The sequence below is a fragment of the Mastigoproctus giganteus genome, chromosome 12, assembly GCF_048544385.1.
Source record: "Mastigoproctus giganteus isolate SK-2022 chromosome 12, ASM4854438v1, whole genome shotgun sequence".
NCBI classification, from domain to species: domain Eukaryota; kingdom Metazoa; phylum Arthropoda; class Arachnida; order Uropygi; family Thelyphonidae; genus Mastigoproctus; species Mastigoproctus giganteus.
In genome coordinates, this window is record NC_143586.1 from 129,388,455 (window position 1) to 129,401,184 (window position 12,730).

At 36.7% G+C, this 12,730-nt stretch overlaps 1 pseudogene across 1 annotated transcript in view; it reads right to left on the minus strand.

Annotated features, from left to right (window-relative positions):
• Nucleotides 1–1,050: 1,050 nt before the first annotated feature.
• The window catches only part of LOC150077415 (RNA-binding protein 1 pseudogene), a 72,834-nt pseudogene continuing 61,154 nt past the window's right edge, over nt 1,051–12,730 (minus strand). Inside the window, exon 4 of the transcript XR_016547672.1 lies at nt 1,051–1,147. The product of XR_016547672.1 is annotated as an RNA-binding protein 1 pseudogene (transcript). The remainder of the gene's footprint in view (nt 1,148–12,730) is intronic.

The following is a 12,730-nucleotide window of genomic DNA, read 5'->3' on the forward strand; positions in this document are numbered from 1 at the left end:
TTCCCACTCTGGACAACCGTTGTCTGCATCGGGACTATACCTTAATCTTTGCCAATGGCTGTGGACACATAGATAGCAGTTGAACAGCAGGACTTCTTGGTATAGTAGGGGTGGTTGTATAGGTTTTATGGGCACCACTAAATTGTGGACTGTTTTAGCTTTTAATGTGTGCTTTCTACAGCATCAGCTCTACTGACTAAGGCCGGAGGTGTGAACAATGCATACCCAGGTCTTGAAATCAGTTTATTACATGGAAACGATTTTCAAATGACCAGGGGAAAATCAAAAATTTTTCTATATGGAAGTTCGTTATAAAGAGAGATCTGACTGTATATATAAACAGTCTATAGCTACTTTTTTGAGGAACCACAGCAGTAAGCCCAGCTGCAGATGATAAGACCATATTATGCCATTCTCTTATGGGTCCTGCTTGTGAAACAACATATTAGAACCAGGTTTAGAATATACATGTACAAAAAAGGTTTCTAATCTGAAATTGTTTCTTTAAAATGTCAAAGCTGTTTCCTAACATTTCCATTTTACAGAATTAATCATATATGAACTATAAATGAAGCAACAAGCCTATTTCTGTAACTAGAAGTGGAAATGAATTTATCTCCAACACATGCAAATTTAGTGTTTCTATTCACAATTCTCCACATCCTTCTCACCTGTAGAGCATACCACACGAAGAGTAAAACAGTAGATATCCAAACAATAGAGCAATGAAAAAACGAGTAAGGCTAAAAAATATAACACCAAGGCTGCTAAAGCCATAAGCACCAGTGATATACTGATGCTTCTTGAACCTAAAACCAGAGCCTTTAGCCTGAGACAAACACAGACATGGTGGGGGGGGGGGGAGAGGACCCGCAAACAGTAGTCAAAGGCACTATGATAGCTGCAAGGACTTCAACAGAACTGAAGATGAACACAGGCTTTCACTTGCAAGAAGTTTGTTCACTACTGCAAGTAAAGCAAAAAAAAAAAGAAAAAGTAAATAAAATTAGTTAAATAGAATAAAAATATCCACACATACCTCACAAATTTTTATCTTCTATCTCTTGAAACAGAACGGCCATAATTCTTACGCGGACTACGTGAACGACTTCTGCTTGGTGAATAACGTCTTCTTGGAGAACGAGATCTGCGAATATGTGAATTATTACAAATCACTTTTAAAAAAAATAATTTTTTTATACTAATGTTGTTAGGTGCAGATCAAAACTGATGTATTGAACACCTGGAAGCAAAACTTAATATGAAGCAACATCAAGATCTATTTTATAGATGAAAAATAAACTTTACCAGATACTAAATTTGGTATAAATACTTCAAATCAGATAAACTACTTACAATTTTTAGTTGAAGATCTGAGACAGATGTGATAATTAAAACTTAAATATACAAATCTTAAAAACTGTCTCGTTGCTTATGCGAAATAGGTTAAAATTACTGTAATATAATTGCAAGAATGTAATAATACCTCGAGAATTGGTGAGTTGATGGACGTGACGTGTTGAAAGAAAATAAGCTTTCATACACGGAGAGAAGAAACCAATTGTTGGACGAGGAGTGAATGACAGCTACTGAAGCAAGCATCTGCCAGTCATGGAGGAGGAGGAGGAGGAGGAAGTGAGGTGAATGGACTGATATGGCAGAAGTACCCTTAGTGATCAACTGTATGTCTACAACTCAAGAGATGGACGGTAGGGATGGTATAGATGTTTGCTGGCTGGATGCAAGCTGCTAGTGAACTGATGGTTGTTGGTGGTGATGGTGGTGGTGGTGGTGGTGGAATTGGAGGACGGCAAACACACCTCAGCAGATCGATCGCATTGTTTTGTTGGTGCTGCGTCCTAAGTTTGGAGCCAAGCTGGTTAGTTGACTGATGGAATGGCCCTCGTAAGGACCAATGGCATATGTTGGTGGAGGCTAAGTGAGATTGTACGAAGCTGTCAGCCAGAATGGCCCACTGAGATGAGAGGAGAAAGTTGAACATATCCTGCAAGGGTACAATTATTACCATTTTCTTTTTATCTATCTGTTAAAATTTTTCTCAGAACTGTCACCTTCAAGTAATATTGTTTACTGTTCTAAATACTTACTTTACAAGTATTACTAATGAGCCATCAAATTGAAAGTTTAAAATAAGCAAACCTGTGGCATCTAAGGAATTAAATTATAAATTATATTAAATTGCTCTAAGAACAAGTAGACAGACTAAAAAAAATATATATATATATATGTATATATATATATATATATATTTTTTTTTTATTAGAATTCTCGAAGCATAAATCAGCCAGGAAAGGTTGGTCAACTAAAATGCTGCTATAATCTGTCATTCCCATTTAAAATGTGAAATATACTGATGACCAAGTCCTAGTAAATACACTGGTTTTACCTTAGCTATACAATCAGGGATAAGAACATGCTGTCTTGGATGAATAACCCTGTCCCTCTTACAAATTGCTAAAAATCTTATATATTTCAATCTACATCAAAGAACGTAAATCTGAGCTCGGTGATTAGGTGTAATACTTAACCCATTAGTGCCGGACATACTTGTATGGGAACAATAATTCAGAATGTTATTATTTTGAAACTGTCGCAATTCCATGAAATATTTCTCTATATCGTTTATCTATAAATAACAGGAAATTCATCTACTGATGTCAGTGCTTCAGTACTGATCTTGTAACCAATGCAAGAGGCTGATTTATTTTTCTAGTGACTCATGGAAGTTATCATCAAAATTATTTTTAATAGTGTTTTTTAATTTTCTGCTTTACAATCAAATTTGGAGACAATATATATGCTGTCAGTACGAACAAAATTTCATTTATTACATTTTTTCTAGTTATTATTATTTTTTTTTGTTTATATCTTACTGTCCTCAAATGGGGACATTAGGCATTACTGTATATAAGTTTTATTATTGTTTATAGTGAACCAGAGGATAAAGAAACCGAGGATTTTTTATGGCAACAAGAAATACGAAATACACCAGACTTGAGGAAGCTATCTAAGACAAACTGAGAATGTAATGATAATGAGGTTTTTGAAATTTGCAAATTACCTCCAAATTTGGACAAGGTGACATATTGTGAAGAATTTGAAGATGTTATACAGAACCTTAAATCATTTCCAAAAGAAATTCCTAGGTCTATGGAAATTTCATTTGAAAACACCAATGAAGATGATGCTTTACCCCCGGAAGAAGATGATGTTCCAGAAGATAAAAGTGGTAGTGATTCAACGGTATACAGTCAGTCCTCGTACAACACGTGTTTACACTACACAAATTCAATCATACACGATTTATAAATAGGGGAACGATATCATATATAACACAAACTGAATTTGCTTATGCACGATTTGCCTTTGTGTTTACAAGAAATGGCAGTCGAACGTGGAATCACCCCAAATGAATGCAACACGACAGGAATGAAGAGAAGATTCTGAAAATGTATTTATGCTTTTTCTTTCAGTGAAGGGGAACCACATTTCACCATAATAACGTAAAACCCACACAATTCCAGCTATCGGTATTATTGCAATTTTTTTTTTTTTTTTTAATGTAAACCCCAAACACGAGAGGTATCAGAACCTATAGTACTTAGTACCGTGCTTGGGTTGGAGGTTGAGAAGATGAAAGAAGATATTTGTTGACATTCGACTTGACCTTCTGTAGACTGTAATTTTCATGAAATACATATGAAGGAAGCTTGTTCCAGAAAACGGCAGTTCAATGAATAAACGAGGAAGATGAAAAGTTGGTTCTGTGAGTTTGAAGTTGGACAGTAAATGGATATTGGCTGACAGCGGCAAGTGTTCGGACTGTTTTGAAAGAGAGAGCGGGAATTATAGAAGCCAATTCAGAAGAACAGTGCCCATGAAAGTATCTGTAGAAGAGGCATGCAGCAGAAACAGTACATCTATGAGACAGCGAGTGGAGAGACTCTGGTAGAGATGAATCATTAATTAACCTAACTACCCTCTTCTGAATGGAATCAAGAAGCCTGAGAGAGGTTTTGGGGCACTACCCTGGGGTAGTGCAGGGTGGATTTGCGATTTATACAGAGTGAGCAGCTGTTTGGAAGAAAAGTAATGCCGAGAGCAAAAGAGAAAACCAAGTTTTTTAGATGCAGAAAGCAATATTTGTAATGTGCTTGTGCCAAGAGAGATTAGAAGTCAGGGTAATCCCCAAAAGAGATATATCATTTTGTTTAGAAATCGGAGTGTCACTAAAGATGAGCACAGGAGTAGAAAAATCCTTTTTTGCGAGATATAAGACAAGACTGAGTTTTAGAAGGGTTGAAATCAACTAAGTTGTCTTTGCCCCACTGGAGAATTACCTGAAGATCGGCATTTAAAAAATTGGTAGCAGATTTTCGAGAAGTTGAAGCTGATTGAGCAGGGCAAGGTTTCTCAAAATGGAAAGTAGAATGCAATGTGCTATCATCAGCAAAACTACGGATCGGATTTCCAGTCAATGGAAGAAGGTCATTAATATACAAGAGGAAAAGAGTGGGGGAAAGATCAGTTCTTTGGGGGACACCAGCATTAGTGGAGAAGTTAGAAGACAGAGAGCCATCTACCATCACCCTCAGTGAGTGATCAGAGAGAAAACTGGATAACCAATTACTAAAAACAGTTGCCAAACCATAAGATGGAAGCTTGTTTAGAAGACCTTTATGCCAAACACGATCGAAAGCCTTTGAGATGTCAAGAGCAACTACTTGTGTTTCACTGAACCTTTCCATTGAATTAGTCCATAAATGGGTAACGTAAGCCCAGAATATCACCAGTGGATAGACACTGACGGAATCCATACTGGCAATCGTTGATCAGACTGAAGGTTTCTAGGTAGTTTAAGAGTTGGCGGTTAATTGATTTCTCCATTACTTTAGAAAGAGTAGAAGTAATTGCAATGGGACGATAATTGTATGGGAGAGATTTGTCACCCTTTTTAGGAACTGGCTGGATATGAGCAAATTTCCAAGCAGAAGAAAAACACCTTTGGAATAAGAAAGTGAAAAAAGGTGGAAAAGAATAGGAGTAAGTTCAGGAGCACAGGTTTTGAGAACAAGTGGAGAAATACCATCGGGACCTGGAGCTTTCTTAGCATCAAGATTCGTCAAAATCCTTCTGACATCATTTTGGTGGAAGACCACAAGAGGCATTGAATGGAGCATGTTGGGAATGGTGGGAGGTGTTTTACCAAGATCATTAATACAGGCTGGCCTCGATTAACGCGATTAATTCGTCCCGCGAGCTCATCGCGCAAAACGGAATCGCGTTAACCAAATATAATAATCAATAGGAAAAATTATAATTGGTCCTTGACCTTCTTGGAATGTCTATAAAGAATTTTAAAAATACCTTTTAAATAACTTTTTAACTGTATAACTTTTAAATAACTTTTTTTAAATAAAAGATAATGAAAATAATTATGGAATTAAATGTTTATTGCATTAAACAGCAGTTCCCAAACTGCACGCCGCAGAATATTTTAAATTTTCGAGGGAAACAGCGATACTCGACATCTGTTGGACACCGCGCGAACTAGAGGTAGTTCACAGTTTCAGCATTTCTTATTAAGTTGTTTGGACCTAACTACTAAACGGAACGGTTAGGTATTTCTTTTGGTCCTGGTGAACCTTGAAAATATTACTGAGACTTAGTACTAAGGGTGCCGTGAACCGAGAAAGTTTGGAAACCTCTGACATAAAATACACAATGAAGAAATAACTGTTGCAGAAATATTTGAACAGTGTTGAATTTCTCTTTTCATCAATCAATTTCCGATAGCTGAAAACAATCTTCTCTGGGCCCTGGCGAAATAAATATCGCAGAAAACCTCAAACCTTTTGTTTGAGGTTCTCTGTGATACAAAAGATTTCATCTAATTCTTTTACCGTTATCTCCTTCGCGGTAACATTTTCATCTGGCTCATTTAAAAATTGAATTTTTATACAAGTGTGCATTGACTTTATTAGCAGGAGACAAACAAGTAACACATCTTCTTCCGATGGTTCATGGAACACACCGAGGCGGGCTGCAGGCAAACGTTTGTTTATTGACCGCACGACTCGCGGTAAGCTTAACGCACGATTCAAATCTTTTTCAACTATCGCATTAAAAAAAAAAAAAAGACCGCGTTAACTGGAAATTTGCATCGTGTAAAGTGAAAAGCGGTATAATTTTTCAAATAGCGTTAACTGAAAATCGCGTTATGCGAGGCCTGTCTGTACATGAGTTGGAAGAAAAATGGGATGCTAGTAGGTCAGCTTTATCCTTGGCTGAAGTGACAACCGAACCATCTGGTTTGGACAGAGGTGGGAGCAGAGATGGGCAAAAGTTGTGGCCAATAGCTTTGGCAAGAGACCAGAATGCTCGGCTACCATTAGGGCAAGAAGCAAGTTTTCTACTCTTAGCCTGTTCGAACTCTAGTTTGGATTGATTAATAACTGCTTTACAATTGTTGAACGCTTTGGGGTAGGCAGAAAATGAAACTGAAGAATTAGAAACAAGCCAATTATGATATGGAACATTCTTCTCTTGAACAGCCTTAACACATTTATTGGAAAACCAAGGTTTAGATACAGGACGAGATTTTAAAGTGGAGTGTGGGATAAAGGATTCCATTCCTGCAAGAATAATTTCACTGACACGATCTGAGCAAATGTTGACATCAGAGTTTTAAAACAGTAATCCAACCAAGGGAAAGAAAAAAGAAATCTCGCAGGTCATCCCATTTTGCATTCTTGTAATGCCAAACAACACAAGGTTGTGAATAGCCATGAGATAAAGGCTCCATTGGAGAAGAGGCAATCACCAAATTGTGATCTGAATTGCCTAAAGGACCTCTCACTTCGACCGTGTACTTAGAAGGGTTGTTTGTGAGAAAAAGATCAAGCGTGTTGGCTATACGATTAGGATTGTCCGGTATTCTTGTAGGTAATTGAACAATCTGTGCAAGGTCATTAGTAATTGCAAAAGCCTCAGCATCTCGACCAGCTGGGTCGGTGTGACTAGAAAACGGAAGACAGCTGGAGTTGTGAACATTAAAATCACCAAGGAAAATTACCTCCCTGTTAGGAAAGTTGGACTGGAGAAAGTCAAGTTGCAAAGAGAGGAAGTCAAAGAGCTCCAAGTGATTAGTGGAGTTGGGAGAATGGTAGAGACAAGAGATGAATCTGACACAATGAGGTTGAGAGATTTTAAGCCAGAGAAGATCAAAGAGAGGAGATTCCAAATTGCCAAGTCTCTGACAGGGAATATCAGAACGGACATATGCACAAGTACCACCTTTGAGGCGAAAGGAATCATACAGCGAATAATTTGGGCATCTGAGATGAGCAGTAGAAGCAAGTTGAATTAACCGATAACCGAGATTCTGTCAGAAAAAGTACATGGGGTTTGGCAGACTGCAAGTGGATATGGACATTGTTGAGATTAGAATCGAGACCATGTATATTTGTCAAATGAATTAGGAAGTGCTTGGGAGGTTTAGATCTTTTCGCAGATAAGCTTGCTCTTTTAGTTTTACAATTCATGGTGTATTCAATAGTAAGAAAAAGTGGGTGGGGCATGCTGTATGAAGTAATGAAATTTTTGGATATATATTGTACACATGGTAAGAATATACCCAGATTCTTGACATAATGTGGCCTCGACAATGCTCCCTGCATACACACTACTCGGACTCCCTTCAGTCACTATCTGGCAGAGTAGAGGTAGCAAGATTATATACTAGCTGATCCGGAAGCCTCCTAGAGAGTTACCAATAGGTTCGGTCCGGTGTACTAACTAGTGGCTGGCATGCGAACACCGTTTTAGAGCTGTACCCTCGAAATGTAAGGAATATTGGATCTCGCCACGATGTTCATCATAACCTCAAAAGTCATCAATCATACTGCATGATGGAAGAGATAGGGAAGGGTTGACCGGAACTTAGCTCTAGAGACTAAACATGGGTTCCACCACTTCAAGCCTCCAATAAGCAAAGTGGTGGTATTGCACCAGTTGATGAGAGTCATCTATCGCCTAGAACTGCCTGGTAACATAGAGAGGCAGCATTCCTCTATGTGGTGTGGGCGCCACACCTCGACCCCTGCTTACGTTGGTTCACACCTGGGTGGTCATCCACCATGTACTTGTGCATGGAGGTTATACCCAGGATTACTAACAGTCTCACCATCATGAAGGTGCAAGCAGAGGAAATGCAATTAGATCGAGTTTACTACCGGTTTATAACAAATTCCACTAGCCGAAACGCAACTGGAAATTGTTTTCATTGTTTTATGGTAGTAACCCCCAGAAATGTGCTTTAGTAAAATGTGAGCTAGTGAGGTGTTCATAGTGTGTCTCTGCCTTTACGGTGTTGTTTATTCAGTTGCTACACGCGCACAGCTTTGTTTATGTGTAACAAATGTGCCTCCTCATTTTGTAATTGTGGTTTATTCCCTAAAAATTAGTAAAATACTTAAAAGGTGTGAAAAGGAAGTGTCCTGGTGAAGACACTACAGATTCAGATAGAAAAAGAAAAGCAATATCGATAAACAGAGGCGGACTGGATCAAAAATTCTTTCCCGGGAAAATTTGTAACAGCCTCATACTAGCGTTTATGGCCAAAATCACACCGGCCTCCGGCCCACCAGAGTTTCCTCGGTAAGGCTTATGGTCAGTCTGCCTCTGTTGATAGAGAAAAAATATGAAATTGTGAAACGCTTTGAGCAAAATGAAAGACCATGTGATGCTGCATGTGTCACAGGCCTAAATGAGGCAACGCCGAGAATTACAAAGAATGTGGAGAAAATAAAAACAACTTTCATAGCAGGAACAACTCAAAGTGTAATTAAAATCCATTAGATTAAGACACAAAGAATTGGAAGAGATGGAATGGCTGTCATCTGTTTGGATAGAAAATCACACAAAAAACAAGTTTGCTTACGATAGAAGCAAAAGCATTAGCAATATTTTATTACATAATAAAATACGTAAGTATTTTATTATGATTATTTATTGTGTTTGGTAATGTTCTGGTTACAAATGTGTGTTCAATGTTGGGTGGTCGGCAACTAATCCTATTTTTCCCATAGGGCTCGTTGTTTATATTGCACAATTTTGCATTGCACGAGTGTTTCTAGGAACACAACTATCGTGCTATACAAGGACTCACTGTACCTTGATTTCGTAAAAGCAAAATGGCTGAAGAGACATTTGGAATATGCACCTTTCGGAACAAATGAACATTGTTTTACAAGTGAGTTAGATGCTGTGAAAAATGACATAAGATTTGTCCCCACCCAAAATATTCAAAAAACCTTTTAGTGATGAAATCGTTGACTATACAGGATGTTTCAAAATTGATGCTCAATAATTTAAAAGTGAACTTTATAGTCTACAATATGCAAAAAAAGCCTAGCAAACATGAGTCCTCAAGTGAATCGTTTTCAAGATATTGCACATTTCTAGTTGGGATCCACCACTGACTTGTTTGTTTAGGTTAGGTTATACTCATTCTCTCCATTTTCCCTCTCTCAATGCTCTGAGACATAGCAGGTATACTAGTATTTGTCTAAGAATAGTCAAAATGGAAAGAGGTTATAGCAACGAAGAGTACGCGGACGTGCACTTCATGTATGGTAAAGCCAACGGCAGCACACTCAAGACTCCATGTTTGTACCAAAAGGCAGCCCAACAGGTGCACGTTCGTCAACGCCTTAGAGAACATGGGCGCTTCACACATGGAGTATGAGCAGGTAGGCCCAGAAGCATAACACTTGATGTTGAGGAAAGGGTGTTAGAAAGGACATCCTGTAACATGTAACATCTGTAAAATCCTGTTGTGTTGAAACCAAAAATTAAAAATGTATTATTTTATGTTTAATAAAACCACCCTTAGCAAAAGATTCACAGTTCTTTGCTAAACTAGTGCTCCCATAGTCAGTGGCGGATCTTAACAGAAAATGTGCATTGTCTTGAAATTGGTTCATTTGACGCCCGATGTTCACTGGGACTTTTTTGCTTATTTTAGTTTGTACTTTTCACCTTTAAATTATTGACAATCATTTCTGAAACGCCCCGTATATGCGAACAAACAATAATATACGCTTAAAAAAAAAAATACTATTGCCAACAAAGAAATGCGCAGTTTTATTGCAATACTGCTTTTGACAGGATATAACCTTCCTCAAGGAAGAATGTATTGGTCGCTGGACAAGGACTTGGGTGTCTCGTGCATTTATAATGCCATGTTAAGAGGTCGATATCTAGAAATAAAGAGATTTGTTCATCTGGCCAATAACGATAAAACTGGAAATTGTCAAGATCAAATGTACAAAGTTAGGCGTTAGGCCAATAATGAAAAGAGGCACTTATGACTATAGGTTTGATGTCATCAACAGCATACTATGTATAAAATGAAACGATAACAAAGTATGTTCTATTCTTACCAATTATGATTTTGTTGAACAATTACAATACGTAAAAAGTTGGTCAAGAACAACCTGTATCAATTGCATCGTACAATAGTGGAATGGGTGGCGTAGGTACCCGTGACCAATGTACATCCGTACAGGATAGCAATAAGAGGCAAGAAATGGTGGTGGGTCCTGTTGACATATATGCTAGATATGACCATCACTAATGTGTGGAAGTTGCACCAAATGACAGCAGAGATAAAAATTAATCAATTAGATTTTCATCAAAACATTGTGCGAAGTATTTTGAAAGATGCTACATAACAAGAAGCAATAAGAAGCGAAAAGCCATAAGTTCCATGAAAATTAGTGGAGGCGATCACTTTCCAGAAAACATTGATAGACAATTAAAGTGTTGTGTTTGTCATATGAAAGCTAGGTGGTCATGTAAGAATTGCCAGAAAACAATGTGCATTGAAAAAGGCTGCTTCGAAAAATACCACTTATCTGCCTAATGTCCTCATTTGAGACCACCTGTTTTTCTAAAAAAAAATAAATATTTTCTATGAAATTTTGGTATTGTTCGTTTTCTTGACTTATAATCTCACCATTATATTAAGCAAAATAAGTTTTGATAGGTAGTTTTTGCATAGGCATTAATGGGTTAAAATGGCATAACTAAAATGTTCACTTATAAATTAAAAATAATTTATTTTGTATGATAAGAAAAATAATTTATTTTTGAAATTCTCTACAAAGCTGAACATTAAAAGAATTAACCCAGTGGCAGCTCACCTAAAAGGTGACCGTCTAAAATAATGATCCCATGTTAACCGTTAATTAACAATTAAAAATCTGAAATCTTTTCTAGCTTCCTAAATATAGACAAACTTTTCCTGTAATAGTGTTACGAGATTTTCTAGTCTCAGGGTAATTAAGAAACCTGCCAGGTGATCTACCACTGTCTTTGCAACTATTTCAAAAGTTAGAGTGGCAGGTCAACACTACTTGCCTTTCCTCCCCCTCTAGTTCTATAACTGGTCTTACAAGAGTTATTTTTGAAATGTTTTTCACATAATAAAGATGAAAACACAAAGCAACATAAATTTCTGCTACTCTTAGTTTAAAATTTGAAATAAATCTGAAAATGAAATCAACTAATAGCAAAAATATACACACATAAATAAACAGAGGTTTATGTACATGGTATGTTCGCAGTTTTGCATGCTTAACAGCCATTTAAATTGGAAAATGGAAGAGACTAACATGTTCATGTTTATATTTTGTTTAAAATGGATTTTTAATTTTCAGCAGAATTAAAAAAAGCAGGCATAAAAAGCACAGAGTTTTTAAAATATTGTTTACTAAAAAACAGAACAAGTTAAATACAGTAACTTGTTCTGTTGTATTGTGATCCAATGAAAATATGAAATATTGGCAATGTCTAAGCAGAAATCAAAACACCCAAAATGTTTGGCACCTGTCAGCAGATGACCTGCTGTAGTATTTGATAAAAGTGGGGTACAGCCACCACTGTGTTTAAATTCAAACTATTTCCACACTTGAAACTGTTTTTACAAATTGTTTTTGCTTCATATCATTTAAAAATAAAATTCCTACTGCAATATCCATGAAATATAATGATAATGCTTAGTATGAAACTTGTTTAAAATATTTTGTTTTGAATTTTTCAAAACTATTTTCAAATGCTACTAATTTTGGGGCTAATCTAAGGCCACCTGATCACTCATCCTTATTTTACATAAACTTATAATCAAACATACACTTACAAGCAAATTTGAGAAAAAAAAAAAAAAAGTATTCAGCTCTATTTTCTATACAGTTTCTCCCAGATTATAGTTAAGATGCAGGTAATGTCTAACTTGAGGAAGTGATACTTCCACAAGCCTAGATATGCATCCTCATACTGACAAATGCCAGAATCCTCTAACTTGTAACACTGTTATATAATGAATTTTTTGAAGGAGTGTTAGCTGTTTGCGAGAAAGAAATTATAGAAATTTTGAGAAGTGGGAGACTTGAATTTCAGAGTGCCAGCATTCAGTAAAATTCCCACACACTCAAACTCAGCATTATAATAACTATATTTCATATTTCCCAGAAATGCAATATGGAAGGAATTATGATATTACAAATAAATCATCACAGTATACTCTACTACAGGGGTGGACAACAAGTCGATTGCAGATTTAATTTCGGTCGATCACGACGAATTTTAAATATACATAAAAAATAGATTAGTCAAAAACTAAATGTTATTATTATTATGCACCCCA